This window comes from Ambystoma mexicanum, chromosome 4q (assembly GCF_040938575.1).
Source record: "Ambystoma mexicanum isolate Mex_15411 chromosome 4q, UKY_AmexF1_1, whole genome shotgun sequence".
NCBI classification, from domain to species: Eukaryota; Metazoa; Chordata; class Amphibia; order Caudata; family Ambystomatidae; genus Ambystoma; species Ambystoma mexicanum.
In genome coordinates this window covers 231,297,951-231,315,569 of record NC_090928.1, presented here as the reverse complement: position 1 = coordinate 231,315,569, position 17,619 = coordinate 231,297,951, and the positions used below count along the sequence as shown (strand labels likewise).

General features: G+C 48.7%; 1 protein-coding gene across 1 annotated transcript in view; it reads left to right on the top strand.

Annotated features, from left to right (window-relative positions):
• Nucleotides 1–17,619, top strand: part of REV3L (REV3 like, DNA directed polymerase zeta catalytic subunit) — a 1,615,620-nt gene that overhangs the window by 1,269,116 nt on the left and 328,885 nt on the right. The gene's annotated exons all lie outside the window — the stretch shown is intronic.

Genomic DNA, 17,619 nt, shown 5'->3' with positions numbered 1-17,619 from the left:
GTAACTGCATGTAGGCTTTGGAACCACAAGCCCAATAGTGATCCACGAGCACTACTGTACCTACTCTCATGCTGGATATTTTCGATATGCGTTTGCACCCCTCATTTGCTAAAACCTTTACCGGGCCATCCGTCAGGAAACAGAGATGCATTCCTGATGGGTATTTTGGGTACGGGCCTGCTTCATTTTCTACCCATGTGAGCAGCTTTGAGTACTCTGCCCACTCATTAATGCATTCATCATGCTCTGTACCAATTGAACTGGCACTGTCAAGAGTGTTTGTGTTTTGCACCCCATCAGTCCTTCGACCCATTCGTCTCCTGTAAACACTTGTCCATATACCTGCAGTTGAGGTCTTTCCCAACATCCAGGCATGCCCCCCATCTCTCTTCTCCCATTTCTTGGACACTGTAACGCCTTTTAAACTACCATTCTAGCCTCTCCTCTATTTGCACTGTCCGCTATATATTGTATCATTTTATGCCTGCTCCAATAGTCCTCTATTATTGCTTTTGTTTTTATGTAGCTATCCTCATAGGGGAAGGTTTTTTTTTTTATTTTTTACATTCAACGCAACGTGGCCCTTTTCCCCTGAAACTGGCCCCTAGTCGTGCAAAGCACCAAATGCATTCCTGATGGGTATTTTGGGTACGGGCCTGCTTCATTTTCTACCCATATGAGCAGCTTTGAGTACTCTGCCCACTCATTAATGCATTCATCATCATAGGCACTGATATTTCAGTGGCCGCAGATGTCCTGGAAGTTCTCATGGTGTAGGGAAAGGGAGAACGTACATAGTAGCTCCCCCGTGATGTGTCTCTCTCCAACCTGGTCATGTGCTGTACCACATATGATTGGTCACGTGAGCCAAATTGGTCATGTATGCTTGTATGTGTTGTTATTGACACTCTTGAGCTTTCACGTCTCTAGTGGCACTGGTGAAGGGTTGGGTGACTACTTCAGTTACTAGTGGAACAGTGTCATATTAGCATATTCTTCCTTGGACACGTGATATGGAACAGTGCAAAAAATATTTCTTCAATCATTTTTGCGATGGGATCCTTAGTGTGGGGTCTGGCATGGATTCACATGCTTATGAATAAAGAATACATAGCAGTACACACATGCACAACCGAGGGAGGTGGCAAGGCTCAACATAAGCATCTCTTACCTCCTCACCAGGCTCACCTTCAAGCGAACAGGTTGTGCAGCACTGCTTCGCCAACTCTGGACTCCTCCCTGGAATCCTTGTCGACGCAGTAGAGTTTCGTCAAGGTGTGTGTAGACCTCCACGTAGCAGCCCTGCAGATGTCCAGTAAGGGCACACCAGGCAGGAACGCTGTTGTAGCAGCGATCGCCCTGGTGGAATGGGCTCTCGGAGGGCTAGGCAGCAGTCAGTTGGCCATCCGATGACAGTGGTTGATACAGCCAGAGAGCCATCTGGAAATGGAGGCCTTGGACAGGGCCTTCCCATGGTTCCCAGGACCAAAGTTGACAAACGGCTGAGAAGTTTTCCGGAAACCCTTCGTGCGGGCCACATAAAACTTCAGCCATCGAGTGCAAAGTATTTCAGCCGGGGACGAAGGCATCGGAAAAAACACAGGTAACACCAAGTGCTTGTTTAGATGAAAGTCCAACGGCACCAAGGGCATGAAGGAGGGATGTGTCTGCAGCACCACTCTCGTCTCGTGGAAAGTCAAGTATGGAGGCTTACAGGATAGAGCCTGGATCTCACCCAATCATCGTGCAGAGGTGATGGCCACAAGAAAAGCTGTCTTCCACAGCAGAAACTTAAGCGGGGCTGAATACATAGGCTCGAATGGAGCCCCCATGAGCCTGGTCAGTACCACATTGAGCTCCCACGCTGGGGACGGAAACGGAACCTTCGTTTAATGAACTCCTTCACAGTGCAACCACAAAGAAGACTGTCCTGGAGATCTGGTGTAGCGGGAGATAGCCGCCAGATGTACCTTTAATGGAGGCATGGGCCAGTCCCGATTTGGCCAATGACAACAAATATGGAAGTACTTGAGGAGCTGTCCCCTGCAAGGGGTTAATCCTCTGAGCCCAGCACCAAATCGCAAACAGCTTTTGTTTATGTAGGATTTCAGAGTAGACGATGCTCTAGCCTTGGCGAGAACTTGCTTGCAGTCCGGCGGGAGATCATAGCCACCGAATTCTAGCGCTGCAGGAGCCAGGCCTTCAGTTTCAGAGACCCTGGATCGTGGTGAAGAATGGCTCCTCCTTCCGTGAAGATTCGTGACCACTGGCAGCTTGACTGGTAGGGACGGTGACATGCTGAGAAGGTCCGGGTACCAGATCTGCCTCGGCCACGCCGGTGCGACCAGTATCATCCGGCACCGTCGGAGTTGACTGATGACTCGGAGCAACAATGGCAACTGAGGGAACACATACAGAAAGAGGCCTTCACAGGGGAATGAGAATGCGTCCCCCATGCTTCCCTGCTGGGGAAACCTGATGGCACTTGGTGTTCGTCGCCATCACAAACAAGATTATCTGGGGATTGCCCCATTTGACGAAAAGATTCTCCACTAGGTCCTGCCGAAGGTACCACTCATGGCAAGAGCGAAGCTCCCTGCTGAGAGAGTCGGCGACCATGTTCTTTACTCCTGCCAGATGAAACGGAATGAGTAACATCCCCTGGGCGACGGCCCAGTGCCATAAGTCCTGCCCCTCTTTGGAGAGCGCTGGGGATCTTGTGCCCCCTGTCTACTGATGTAAAACATTGTGGTGGTATTGCCTGTGAAGACCTGCAGCACCTTGCACTTGAGGGATGGCAGGAAGGATTTGAGGGTCCAAAACATCGCCCTCAGCTCCAGAACAGCCAGCTCTGAGAGGATGTCCAAACAAGTTCACTTTGGAGTTGATTGGTCCCACCCACTCAAGGGGAGAAGTCGTCCTTGCCGGGCTTCTCTAGTCGAAACTAATTCAGAGCTTCAGCACAGCAGCAGGGCTTCATCGGGCAAACCAACGGTCCAGGAGTTGCAGCAGGCGTCTCTTCCAAGTTCTTCTTCGGTTTCCTTCGTCCAGTGGTCGACTCTGCCTTCCAAGCCAAAAGCATCGCCTTTTATGCAGGTTTCTCCCATTCATTCCAGCCTAGCTTTCAATCACATCACACAGCAGGGTGGCTGTCCTTGCCGGACAGCCAGCTGGCCAATCACCTTTGTGGATTAAGCACAGGGAGTTTCGGGCACCTCCCTCACTTCCTGCCCCTGTGTCACGCCGCCTGCGCCACTTACCTTTCCGAGGGGTCAGGGTCCTCGGCTCCGGCAGTCTCCCTCCTGGAGACTGTATCCACGCTGGCATCTTCATCAGCTTCCCGCGGTCCGGGCTCCAGGCTCCCTGGGCGCAGCCATTGTGAATGGCCTGCGCATGCGCGAACGTCAGCGTTCGGCGCATGCACAGAGACAGAGGTTTGCGCTCCAAGCCTCGTTCTGGCCCCAGGCTATAAATAGCCTCCGCAGACAGGGAAACATCGCGTCTTAACGCGGTTGTTTGGCCGTGTTTGCGCTCCTGGGGGCCTGCCTTGCCTGAGTCCCTAGTTCCTGTTTTGCTACCCTTGCGCCTTGCTCTGCGTGTCTAGCTTACTCCTGCCTTGTTCCCTTGGGGTCCCTGTCCAGTTCTTGGTCCCTTCCCTTTCTGTTCTCCCTGCCTAGTCCCTGGTTTCTTGGGGTCCTTTGGTTGGGTCTTTCTGTGTTTCCCTGGTTCTGTCCCCTTCCTTGGTTTCTTGGGGTCCAGTCCTTGGGTGGTTAGGTTCTGGATATCACCCCTTCTTGTTGTCCTTCATTTCTTGGAGAGCCAGCTTTCACATTACCAAATTCCTTCTGTCATCTACTGGTCTTGTGCCCTGCTGGTATCTGTGCCTGTGCCTACATCCAAGAATATTCTGAAGATCAGACCATCTATCAGCCAGTTCTGCAGCGGACTACACCAAACCTTCTCTGTCAGTGTTTACACTCTCCTGACGTCACGATAATCAGAGAAGTGCTACCCGTTGTGTTGGGAACTGGTTCATCTCAATCCTGTCATTTAGTGTCAGGAGGGTGTTGAATCAGTACCCCGTGTCACCCTTTTCATTTTGCGAAGATTCACCGACAGAGTGGCAGCCTCACCTTCTCGATCCCCAGGAAGAAAAGGTAACCAGCGATCTCGTGACAGCTTGTATAACAGATTGAGACGCCTCTCTTCCAGCACGGACATGGATGAAATGCAAGAACTTTGGGAAGAACTTCGGGCCATGCGTCTGGAGATGACCCCCCTTCGTCAGGAAAACGACACCCTTCGCAAGCTATGGGTCGGGGGTTAAATGTTGCTCCACAGCCTGAGAATTCTATGGCCCACACCACTCCTATGAAGTTCGATGGTGATCCACGTCGAGTGGCGGAGTTTTGTACCCATTGTAGCATCCATTTCCAGTTGCGATCAAGACAAGGCCAAGATTTGGTACATCCTTGGTAATTTAACTGGTAACGCTCTAGCTTGGGCCGCTCCTCTAGTTTCCTCCAACAGTCCCTTGTTGAGTGATTTTGCTGCTTTTGAGTAGGCTTTTTTGGATGTCTTCAAACCGCCAAATTTTGCAGCAGTAGCCCAGAACCAGTTGATGGATATCAAACAAGGATCCGGTGACATCATCAACTACATTAGTCAGTTTTCGACAGCTTGCAACAGACTCGCAGTGGCCCGAAATCACACAGAAGACTTTGTTCCGTCGTGGTCAACGAGATGAATACAAGGATGAATTGCTGCATATTCCAGAGCCGGGAAACACTACCCGCATTGTTGGATCAGGTCCTCAGTATTGACCACAGACTCTCAGAAAGGAGAAGCGAACGTCGTCGAACGGAAAGATATCATCCGGAACTATCAGTACATCTTTCTGGGTCGGCTACCTCAACTGACGTGGGCCCTGAGCCTATGCAACTGTGAGCTATTCGAGGACCACTATCGGAGGCCGGGAAGAGAAGACGCCAACTAAACCTATGTCTGTACTGTGGAGGAACTGGACATTATCTGGGAACCTGTCCACTGCGTCCCCTTAAGAAGTCGGAAAACTAACGGGCCCGCTGTGTGGTGAGAAGGCAGCGGTGGCCCGTTTTCCTGAATCGGACCTTCCACCCATGCAATCGGTGCCCTTGTTGGTTTTGGAAGTCGGCATTGCATGGCAAGGGAAACGCATTAAGACAGTGGCTCTTCTAGATTGTGGTGCATCAGGCAATTACATCGATGTCACGTTTGCAGTTACCAATGGAATACACCTGCATCACAAGGAACACTTAGCAGTAGTAGAGGTCATCAATGGTACACCTTTGTCTTCAGATCCTGTGTGCCAACATTCTGGTCAGTTGTGGCTATCAGTGGAGGGACATCTGGAACGGATTTCCCTGGATGTAATCAAGTCTCCCTCCTTTCCGGTTGTACTCGGTTTGCCGTGGCTGCTTTATCACAATCCGCAGGTTAACTGGACCTCCCGTATGTGATGCTGGAAATGCATCAGAGGGACAGGGCCTCTGAATCCTTGTCCTTTACTGCTTTTTATCGTGTGTTCTGTCATGTTTTCTGCCCAGGTGTCCATGTGGGACTCCTGGCAGTGCAGCTCTCTCTTTTGGTTTGGTGAACAGACCCATGGGATACCCTTATGGCACCCATGGGTAGGGGTACAACCCTGTGCCCCTAGTGTATGTTTTTGGGCACCTGTGGGTGGCCCACAGAGCAGGGTATGGGCTGGTGGCAACTCCATGCTGAATTTGACAGGTGCTCTGGGTGACCTCCATTTTTGGATACCAGGCCCTGCCATTGGGATCAGTTGATTCCTGATAGGAAACAAGATGGCCCCTGTGGCCTCTTGCTCTCTATTGCCTGTTACCTTGTTTTCCCAAAGTCCTGGGAAGCCCTGACTCTGTCCCTTCCCCCTGAATGGCTGTTGGGTGGAAGTTCCATATATGGTGTTGTTGTGAAGGCCCAGCTAGACTGACTGGAGCCTTCCCAGTGACTGTATGTTGTGGGTACCTCCTGTGGGTGGGACCTGGGTGAATGGAGTGTGTGACCAATATACACTCCTTGTTGTGGTTGTCTGGTTTCTGGCATGAGAGACAAAGACTGAGACAGCCCTGCCCGAAACTGGCCTGAATGCAGTGTGTAGTGTTGAATGGCTGGGTACTTGTCCCAATCCACATTCCTTGTTGTGAGTGTCTGAAAGGGATGAGTGTGGCCTGAATGCACTGTGTGCCTGATTGGCTGACTGACTGCATGAATGCCCTTCTGTATGATTGGCTGCTGAGTTTGTGCCAGCAGTGTGGATAAGAGACAGAATAGTATATCTGGGGACCTCTCACCACTGGTAATTGGTTCAGAAAGGTTCAGGGAACGTTCAGAAGCGTTCAGAAGCGTTCTGGAGCTGAGTCTCCACTCTAAGAGTAACTGGAACTGCTGATCCTCGACGTCCAGCTGGAAGAAGAAGACTTGCTGTTGCATTTTGCTTCGACCGATCCGAAGGCTGCCGAAATCGTCAAAGACTGACCCGAGAGAGGACCTGGTAAGGCGTCCTCTTCCCGTGCTCCGAGGGACCATCGAGCACCGCTCCATCTTCGCCGAAGCGCCCTGGAAGACAGACCCTTGAAAGGCTGCTGACCCGAGACGGGACCGCCGAGGAGATCGAAGTGAAGCACCCTGACATCGCCGCCGTCGAAGTCCATTGCCGTCGACCATGGTTCGCAGGTTTGTGTAACCGCTGGAGGCCCGTCGACGTTGTGTTGCCCAGCCGTGGGAACCACTTGACGCCGTGCCGCCGACGACCGGAGCCGTCCGCTCCTTTGCCTAAGAACATTCGAATCGAAGGACTCCCTCGTCCGCACCGTCGACCGCTTTATCCTGCCGGAGAAAGTCGAGGACGACCAACGCGCCGAGGAGAAACCTGCCGGTGGGTTTCCCGCCACCCGAAGACCACAAAGACTCGAACGACTCGACGCCCTTGCTGGGCCTCCGTCTCCACAATCTTTGCGGTCCAGAACTATTGTCACCGAGGTGCCCCGCATGCCTCTGCCTTGCAGGACGCCGATGCTCCGACGCCGACGAGCACCGCTCGGACGAAGCTGCCACCTCATCGACGCCGTTCTACCCTGTTTGTCGACGGACGTTCGACGCCCCGTGTCTCCCGCTTGAAAGGGAAGGCATTCAAGAAGGGCCGTCGATTCCCCGTCGCCGAACACGGAGTTCCTCGACGCTTTTTGACGCCTCTCGACGATCCGTGACTCCCCCTTGAAAGGGGGTCGCTCAAGAAGGATCTGTCGACGCCTCTTCGAAGAACTCGACTCCACCAGGTACATTGGGGGGGTAAAAACCTTATAGGAGGGCATAAGACTTGCAGAACAATATATGGACTGGGCTTGTGCTATATCTTTATTTTACAGGTTGCCCAGGTGGGGGGGATCTCCACACAGAACTGTGTCTAGTGGTAGGGGCCAGTATTCTGCCTATTGCTCAACCATCTTATTTTATCTCCTCTCTCTATTGCTGGTTTCACTCTATTGATCTGTGTGACATTGTTACAGTATTGTTGATGCACTTTAATGAGATCTAATACAAAAGGTGGTACCACTTTAGAATTGTATATATTTGCCATTGTTGATTTTCCTAAGTACAAAGTGAGTTATTATGATAAGTGTACATAACCTTGAATATTGATTATATAAAGACTGTGTTCTAACCAATACAGTGTATGGACATTCCTTTGTGGGGGCTTGGGGACTACACTGTACTTAAGAACCAGCCTGCATCACCTCCTGAGAAGCTAGGCCTTGATTGCTCGACCATTGCTACCGTACTAGAGAATCTTGGCTGGGGTCCTCTGTGCCTCTCTTCTACCATATAGAGAGCAGAAGTACAGACACCCCCCACCGGTCTTCTTTTTACACCGTACCCTGGTCTTTTCTTCTGCACGATGCTCGCAAGAGTGTAACCTTCATGATACTTTTCCTGCGGAGTTTGGCACAGGGCCATCCACTCCCGGAAACACCTCCGTACCCCTATGTGTTACCCAGTCCATACCACAGGAATATGCAGGTTTTCTTAAGGTGTTTTCCAAGCCAGAGGACATTCCGTTACCACCATACAGACAGTTTGACTTCTCCATTGATATTCTCCCTGATGCCGTCATCCCTCATGGCAAGATCTATTCTTTGACGCAATCCGAAAGAAGTGTCCTACAGGAATGGATTGAGGAATGCTTAAGAAGGAATACATTGTACCATGAAAGTCCCCAGCGGGATTCCCACTTTTCTTTGTCAAGAAGAAAGAGGGTACGTTGCTCCCTTGTATTGATTATCGCCAGCTGAACAAAATCACGTGCAACGATAGATATCCCCTGCCACTCATCCGGGACATCATTGAATCATTAAAATCTGCTCGGATCTTCACCAAATTGGATTTAAGAGGAGCCTACCACCTGGTGCGGATTAAAGGTGGTGATGAGTGGAAGACGGCCTTTAAGACCCCCTTTTGGCATTACGAGTATAGGGTAATGCCATTTGGTCTTTGCAATGCCCCTGCCGTCTTCCAACGGTTTATGGATGTTGTCTTTTCGGATCTGGTTGGAGGATCAGTGTGGGTATATCTGGATGACATCCTGGTTTTTTCGTCTACCCGCATGGCTCATGTCGGACATGTTCAGGAGGTCCTTCGTAGGTTATCTGCCAACCATTTGTACGCCAAGGCCGAGAAATGCCAGTTTCATCAAGAAAGTGTGGAATTCTTGGGTTATGTAATCAGCAGCACAGGTGTACGGATGGACCCTACAAAGATGCAAGCCATACAGGAAAGGAAACAGCCCCACGATCTAAAAGCACTGCAGCGGTTCTTCGGCTTCATTAATTTCTATCGACGCTTCATCCCTCATTTTTCTCCCCTCATTGCCATGTTGACTCGTCTGACCAGTGACAAAATACCTTTTTTTCTGGGATTCTCAGGCCGAAGTGGTCTTTCAGGAATTGAAGAAAGCCTTTATGTCTGCACCCATTCTGAAACATTCTGATGACGAGAAACCATTCTTAGTCGAAACCGATGCATCTGATTATGCTATTGGTGCAGTCCTTTTGCAATACGATCCAGTTACAGAGACGGACCATCCTGTAGCATATTATTCACGGAAACTATCATCCAGCAAAAGAAACTATGCAGTAATTGAGAAGGAACTCTTGGCTATAAAAGCAACCTTCGAGGAGTGGCGGCGTCATTTGCTGGGTGGAAGCTATCCGGTGGAAGTGCGCACCGACCACCGCAACCTCCAATTCTTGCGTTCCTTGCAATGTAGAACCTCACGGCATGCACAATGGGCTTTTTTCTTTTCTCAGTTCGATTTCATGGTGACTTAGATACCCTGTTAGGCGAATCCTGTGCAGTTCCCTTGGGGAACACTGCAAAAAGATTAAGACTACAGGAGTAAGCAGTAAACCCAATTGGTAGCAGTCCGCACCACCCAGATTTACCTGGTAGCTGTGGCTGAGCAGTCAGACTTCTCTCAAGAAGAGTAGGGCAGTATGCAGAGTATACTCCTTAGGGCCAAAACACAGTAGAGCAAACAAACACTGACCAGAGCTTTGTATAAAAAGTTTATAATTATTTATTTAAAACACACTTTATGGCATATACTAGCACTCTCAATCAAAAGCAAGTTAAAACACAGTCAGGTAAAGTATGCACACCTTCCTTAATAGTGATCAGACAAGTCAGGGTTAAAACACTACTATTTGTTAGAACAGATGTGAGCGCTTAACCAAGATGGCACTCTGATAATGTAGTTAAAGGGAGAGAAAAAGGCAGAGCATAAGAATAAGAGTGCCCAACATTTTTAGGAATTCAGAGCAAGGGGAGAAAGGCAGGTTATACTGTAGAGCCAAAGTTCATAGGCCAGGCCCACTTTAAATGGAGCAAAGTGAAATGTGCCCAGGATCACATGGTTTAAAGTGCACTAAAAGTCTTTGCAGAGTGTTCAAAAGAGGTTGGCGAGAGTCAAAAGATATAGTTAGAAGGCCTGGAGCCAACCCAGTTTAGAAGCCAAGGATTTAAGGGTCACCTGTAGCAATCTGTAGGAAGGGAGGCCAGGCAGGACGCAGTACCCTATGCACAAAACGAAGATTCCCACTGCGTCTTTGGTCCAGGTGGGATTCCTGCAGGCTCTGGTGTCCACCACTCAAACTCACTTTCACAAGAGGAGGCAGACTGGAGGGTTCTGCGCCACACGGGACGGTAGATAGCAGCAGAGTTAAGCGTCGGAAAAAGGCTCCGGTCCTCTAAGTGCGGTCTGGGGTCTCTCCCACTGGCTATCCGGTGATGGCAAGACGTTACCAAAGTTCAACCAGGGTGAAGAGGGTCCAGGCACTGAGTAAGCTGATTGGTCCCACGAGCGTAAAGGTTTGAAGATTCAGGTGAAGAGCTTCGGTCGTTGGAGATCAGGAATTCGAACCTGCAGCAGGGCTCCACCGGTGTTGATGTCGTCTGCAGCTGTCCTTTCCGTCTCTCTTCGTCGGGTCTTTTGATCCTGTGGTGACTCTCTCGTTCCAGTTACAAATGGTGGGTATTTATGCTAAATTCCCCCATTCAGACAGCCTGGCTGTCAGTCATTCAGCAGGGGGTCACTGTCCAGGCCGGATAGTGCCCCAACCAATCACACCAAAGTGCGACTTGGTTCCCAAGGGAACCAAGGTCAGGGGGTCTCAAACCCCTCCCTCATATCCTGCCTACTCTAGACTTCCAGGCGCCTTTGGCAGGGCTTCTGTTCAGAAGCCCGCCAAAAACGGCAAACAAAGAAAACCAAAGTGAGTGAAACTCACGAAGGGAGACTCGAGAAGGAACCCCTAGTAAAGAAAATGGCAAAAAACCAAACCAGAGTAAAGTTATTGACAATATAACCCGGCGGGGTTTAGGGCTAGAGCTAACATGTAGCTTTTACCATTACCGCGTATTAATGAAATACGGTAATCGAAAAGAAACGTAGTAGTACCACTGCCACCAGCCACTTCTTTAAACTATGGGTGCCAAATGTAAGTCAAAAAGGACTTCAGACAAAGGAGGCACGAAGTGACCCCTTCAGCACTCTATAAAAGATAGTGTGTGCTGAGTCTGGCAATTTGAAAAGCAGCCTGATAAAGTTAATGGCAACTTTACCTTTGCTGGGGGACTGTAGTCAGCCCCAGCAATGGAGTCTTGGGAAGTCGAAAAGACAACCCAGTGTCACTGCACAGTCCGTGGAACACATAAAAAGAACAACACTCACAATAAAATGCAGGTAAAAGTGAGAATAATAAGGGTCACACTCTTAACATGAAAAAATAAACCCCTGAAATCCAGCAAAGCTGCTGAGGGACTCACTAGGTGAGGGAAATTATCCACTATGGAGAATTCCTCCCTAACATACCCGGGAAATTATCCACTATGGAGAATTCCTCCCTAACATACCCTGCTCTCAGAACTTAAAGGCTGATGCCCCGCCCGTTCCTTGGAGAATGACCTTGACAAAGCCAAAATCAAGGAACCCTTAATTGCTTCAAAGCATTTCCTGTCAATGTTGACTCCCCATCTTCAGCAACTCTTAGATGCCACCCGGACGGATCCATCCACATTTCGGGTACGGCAACAATATGACACCAGTGAGCGCAAGGGATTGCTTTTCTTCAAGGATCGCCTGTATGTCCCCACTTCAGATCTTCAGATCTGAAGGACTGTCCTTCAGAATTGCCATGATTCTGTTGTCTGTGGTCATCGAGGGGTCAAGGCTACCCAGGAATTGGTTGCTCGACAATTCTGGTGGCCAGGATGGGCCAAACAGGTTAAGCAATACGTGTATTCCTTCCCCGTCTGTGCCCAAGTAAAGATTCCACGCAAGAAACCCCTTGGTCTACTGCAGCCTACCCCCACGACGCCATACCCTTGGCATATCGTCGCCACGGACTTCATTGTTGAATTGCCACTCTCGGGAGGGTATACTTGTATCATGGTGGTGGTGGATTGCTTCTCCAAGCTGGCTCATTTCATTCCTTTCCCGAAGCTCCCTACAGCCTCCCAGATGGCGCAGCATTTCTTGCATGAGGTGTATCGTCTTCATGGCCTTCCTGAGAAGATCCTGTCTGACTGTGGTTCTCAGTTTATTTCTTCTTTTTGGGATCAACCGTGTCGTCATTTGTACATTCAGCGTGCTCTGAGTTCTGGATACCATCCCCAAACCAATGGGCAAACATAGCGTACCAATTAAACCCTTGAACAGTACCTGCGATGTTACGCCATTGCCACTCAAGACAACTGGTCGGATTGTTTGGACACTGCGGAAGTAGCTTACAACAACGCTGTTCATTCTGCTACCGGACTCAGTCCTTCATTTGTTCTGGTGGCCTGCATCCCAAGTTGCTACCCATTCGTCCGGTACCGGCGAGTACCGTTCCAACGGCTGATGCCATGGTGGCTCTTATCCGTGATCAACATCATCTGGCGGCCAGTACCTTGGCAGAGGCACAAGCACGTATGAAGGCTCAGGCTGATAAACGGTGGAACCCTGTGCCCGACCTTCGGGTTGGTGATATGGTATGGCTATCCTCCAAGAATCTGCCTGTTTGCAATTTGCCCGTGAAATTGGCTCACCGTTTCTTTGCTCCCTTTCATGTCACTAGATGCATTTCCCCGGTGGCCTTTCGTTTGTCTTTGCCCCGCTCCTGGCGGATACATCCTGTTTTTCACATCTCTTTTGAAACCCTATGTGCCCGATGTTCTTGGCCGCACCTGTTCTCGTCCTGCTCCTTTCTTGGTTCAGGGTGTGCCGGAGTTTGAGGTACAGGAGATTTGTGATTCCCGGATTAGGTGTGGGGTGCTCCAGTTTTTGGTCAGTTGGAAGGGTTATACGGCTTGTGACCGCACTTGGGAGCCTCAATCCTTTGTGCATGCCCCACGCTTGGTTCGGGACTTCTTCCTCCGCTATCCCTGGAAGCCTGGAGCTCCGGGATTGTCCGGGAGAGGTCATGGTGTCACGCTGCCCACGCCACTTACCTTTCAGAGGGGTCAGGGTCCTCGGCTCCAGCAGTCTCCCTGCTGGCGTCTTCGACGGCTTCCTGCGGTCCAGGCTCCCGGCTCCCTGGGCGCAGCCATTGTGCATGTCCTGCGCATGCGCGAACGTCAGCGTTCGACGTTCCGCGCATGCGCAGAGACAGATTGCGATCCAAGCCTTGTTCTGGCCCCAGGCTATAAATGGGCCTGCGCAGACAGGGAAACATCGCGTCTCAACACGGTTGTTTGGCCGTGTTTGCACTCCTGGGGGCCTGCCTTGCCTGAGTCCCTAGTTCCTGTTTTGCTACCCTTGCGCCTTGCTCTGCGTGTCTAGCTTACCCCTGCCTTGTTCCCTTGGGGTCCCTGTCCAGTTCTTGGTGCCTGCCCTTTCTGTTCTCCCTGCCTAGTCCCTGGTTCCTTGGGGTCCGTTGGTTGGGTCTTTCTGTGCTTCCCTGGTTCTGTCCCCTTCCTTGGTTTCTTGTGGTCCGGTCCTGGGGTGGCTAGGTTCTGGATATCACCCCTTCCTATTGTCCTTCATTTCTTGGAGGGCCAGCTTTCACATTACCAAATTCCTTCTGTCATCTACTGGTCTTGTGCCCTGCTGGTATCTGTGCCTGTGCCTACATCCAAGAATATTCTGAAGATCAGACCATCTATCAGCCAGTTCTGCAGCGGACTACACCAAGCCTTCTCTGTCAGTGTTTACACTGTCCTCACATCACGATATTCCGAGAAGTGCTACCTGTTGTGTTGGGAGCTGGTTCAGCTCAATCCTGTTGTTTAGTGTCAGGAGGGTGTTGGATCAGTACCCCGCGTCACCCTTTTCATGTTGCGAAGATTCACCGACAGACTGGCAGCCTCACCTTCACGCTCCCCAGGAAGAAAAGGTAACCAGCGATCTCGTGACGCCTTGTAGTAACACCCTGCGAGTCATACTGGAGCCAGAAGTGGGCTTCACCCGTGAATCCCACCAAAGGCAAAACGAACAAAGGGACCAAACCTGGTTTGGTGCACCGAGTAACTCTCAAGAAGGACCTTTCTGACAAGAAATGGCGAAAAAAGATGACTGGGCCATTTGGACAAAATGGGCACCCGTGGATGCCTTACTCCAGGTGCGAACGCAGCCCGCGGTAAAAACACACAAAGGTAGTAAAAAGTAAACCACTGCCACCAGCCATTAAATGTAGAAAGGGTAACATGAAAATGTTACGTGAGAAACTAGACAAAAGGGATACTAAGTAACCCCTCCAGCACCCTATGGTAAAATAGTGTATGCTGGGTCTAGAAAGTTAAAAAATGTAAGTAGTGTCAATTTCACTTCACTGCTCTTGGAAACAGTAGTTTCACCAAGAGACGGTATTGAAACCTTTGGAAAATCTAAGAGACTTCCCTGTGCCACTGCACTGAAGGTGCTGTGTGTCACAATGCAAAGATGATGCCTATGGAGATTTTAAAGTCAAAAGAAACACAGGGTTTAAATCACATAAAAAATACATGAGTGGGGAAAAAGGTCTCGCTCTCTCCAGGTTAGAAATTAAAAGTCCTAAAGTCCAGCAAAAAGAGCTGGGGGTCTCTAAGGTAGAAGGGAATTAGCACATTTCTGAGAATTCTCCCTAAAAGTTTAACCTTAGGTTTGACTCACCTTGACTTGCTTATTGCTCCTCTAAATAAGGTTATACCTTGATTTGTATACAATAGGTATTAAGTTGGTTTTTATGATATTATAGTACTTACTTACCCATGAATTATCTTGGTCTACTTGTATTTAAATAAACCCCCCTCCCTTTTTTTTTTTTTTTACAGGATACATAGTGTTTCAGTGTTTTCATTTGAGCATATGTATGGTTCAATTTCTTTGTACCAAGCTACAACCCTCTCCCTCCTAAGATAAGCATAACTGCTCTGTCTATGCTACCAAATGCTCTCACATGGTACAACCTTATACTAAGAGTGGATTTATGAACTGCCTTAGATGAATGGTTTTATTAAGCCCTTAGTTGGACTCCTAACAATGAGTCAGTAAACTGCAGGCTCTCCCAGTTCAAGATACGTTTGTTGTTATTCACAAGTACAAAGTAGTGTTGCATATGCATCCAAGCTTCTCTCCTAAATGTATTTCAATGTTCCATGTCAATCAATCCATAGAACTTCCAAATTTCTTCCAAAATCCACAAAATTCACCATAGAGAAGCCTCCATACACTAGACGTCCGGAGGGCAGTAATGTATTACCTAAACCAAACATAACCATTAAGGAAAACTAATCAATTCTTTGTTTGCCTCGCCGCAGGAAGAGAAGGGGGGGGGGGCTGTCTCTAAGTCTGCAATTTCAAACTGGATTGTGAAATGCATTAAAATCTGTTATTCTTTGTCCAAAAGGCACACTCAACTTGAGGTACCGGGGCAACTCTTATCTTTCATTGCAAATGTTCCCTTAGATGCTATTTGCAAGGCAGCTACTTGGAGCTCTATTCACACCTTCACATTGCATTATTTTAAATGCACATTCAAAGAGCAATACATAGGTTGGCCAGGCAGTGTGAATACTGCTCACTAGTCTATGCAAAGCATGTCACTAAGCAGATCCACACGCCTCAGAAAACATATATTACGTACCTGTAATAGTCTTTCTGAAGTTTGTATCTGCTTAGATTAATATGCACTGTCCTTGCTCCACTCTTAGAGTTGAAGGTACATCGACATTTTACACCTTCCTTTCCTGTACTCCCATACACTTCATGCTCCCACATGTCAGAAATAAAACAATGTGAGGACTTCGACGCGTGGTAGATCATGGGTAAAGTACACATCGCACTAGGGATAGTATTACAAACATGCCCAGTCGACGTTCCTTTTCAAACTTCGAAAACAAGTCATGGAATACTCCATACATAACTAGATGTTGGCCTATGCAATGCATGTGAATCTAAGCAGATATATGCGTCAGACTCGATTACGGGTATGTAATATAGGTCATATACGTTCACCAAAGATTCTTTAAAAAAATTCAAATTACTTGATCAAAACAGGAAGTAAGTAAATTAATGCAATACAGATGAAACCAACTCGCAAGTGAATTTCCTTAACTTCAGTAGTCCAATCCCTAAGAATGGGGCCTTGCTCCCAAAAGTAACATGAGCAACAATGCTCTTCCCCAAAATGTAGTCTCTGTAGGGAAGTTCTAATTTTACTTGTGTTGGGGGTTGTTCAAACAAAGATATTCAAAAAGGTTACTAGCTAAGTAAATTGTGTCTTTCAGAAAATACTTAAAGAATGAGGGGAAAGGGGTACAACCTAAGTTGAAAAAGGTTCCTCACTTTCTTGTATGCACCTTTCATAGATAAAAAGATCTCCAATAGTGAAAATTAAGGTGATATTTCAGGTGCAAGAAGGAAAAGGTCTCTAGGCCATCAGAGACCAGCATCAAATACTGCAAAACACCAAAAGGCCCGTTGTTGCCAACAGGGAACCTTCTTGCACTCCTTTGACATTCAATGTAAATGACACTCATACAATTTTTCAAGTCTTTACAACTGACATCTGTAGACTCAAAAACATACAAAGTCCAAATAAACTCAAATTGTAGTTGGTATCTAACAATTGTGGCCAACGCGTTTCGAACATTTAGTTCATCCTCAGGGCATTTGAGATTAAATGTTCCAATTTGATTTGTTCATCCTGTGGATATAACAGGTACAAGCAATAATTGGTTTTAACTGGTTTTAGGAACCTACTTGTGCACTAATTTAAACACTAAAAATTCAAGAGAAAATGCAAAGCACTAACCTTTCTTTTATCTTGACGATAAATATGATTTCTCCAGCATGGGGTCTGGCATGGATTCACATGCTCATGAATATTCCCCGTCGTAAGGCTGGGAATCCTCGGTAAAGAAAAAACCAGTATCAGTTTTGTTTCTGATCTGTCTTTCGTAGTAATAACCAATCACTGGTCTCTGCGTCATACTGACCACAGCCAATGACTGCCCTCTACCTAAGCACCGCCTCTGGCAGCCATCTTCAGATTTTTACCGCACGTTCATGTGTTGGGATCCTCGTGCTATTGCTCTCGAGCGTTAGTGCTATTTTTTCACGTTTTTTTCTCAAAAACTTCATTTTTTCGGTCAAAAGAGCCTCAAGCTCCACCGACTCTCTATCCGATCAACGGGGACCCGTGTCGGATTCGTCTGCGCCCCTCAAGGGTGAAGATTCGTCGAGCTACGCTTTTGGAGGACTCCAGAAGTTTCTCAGGCCCAGTCATGGCCCAGGAGAAGGGAAGCTCGACGCCCGGAAAGCTGTTCAAGGTCTGCCCTGGATGCCAGCTTCAGAACGTCTTCAAGGAGGACGAACACTCCTTTTGTCTCTACTGCCTACATGAGGACAAGACGCACGTGGAGAAGGACTGTGCGTTTTGCGGCAACATGTCGGAGCGGACCATGAAGGTCCGCCATCAACGTCTCGCCAACTGGCTAGAAGGGAAGAGCCCGTCCGGCGAGAAGAAGAAGAAGAAAACCGAGCGGTCTTCTAAGACCTTTGAGGACGCCCCGGCGACGGGGGTCCAACATAAGGCCAAGCAC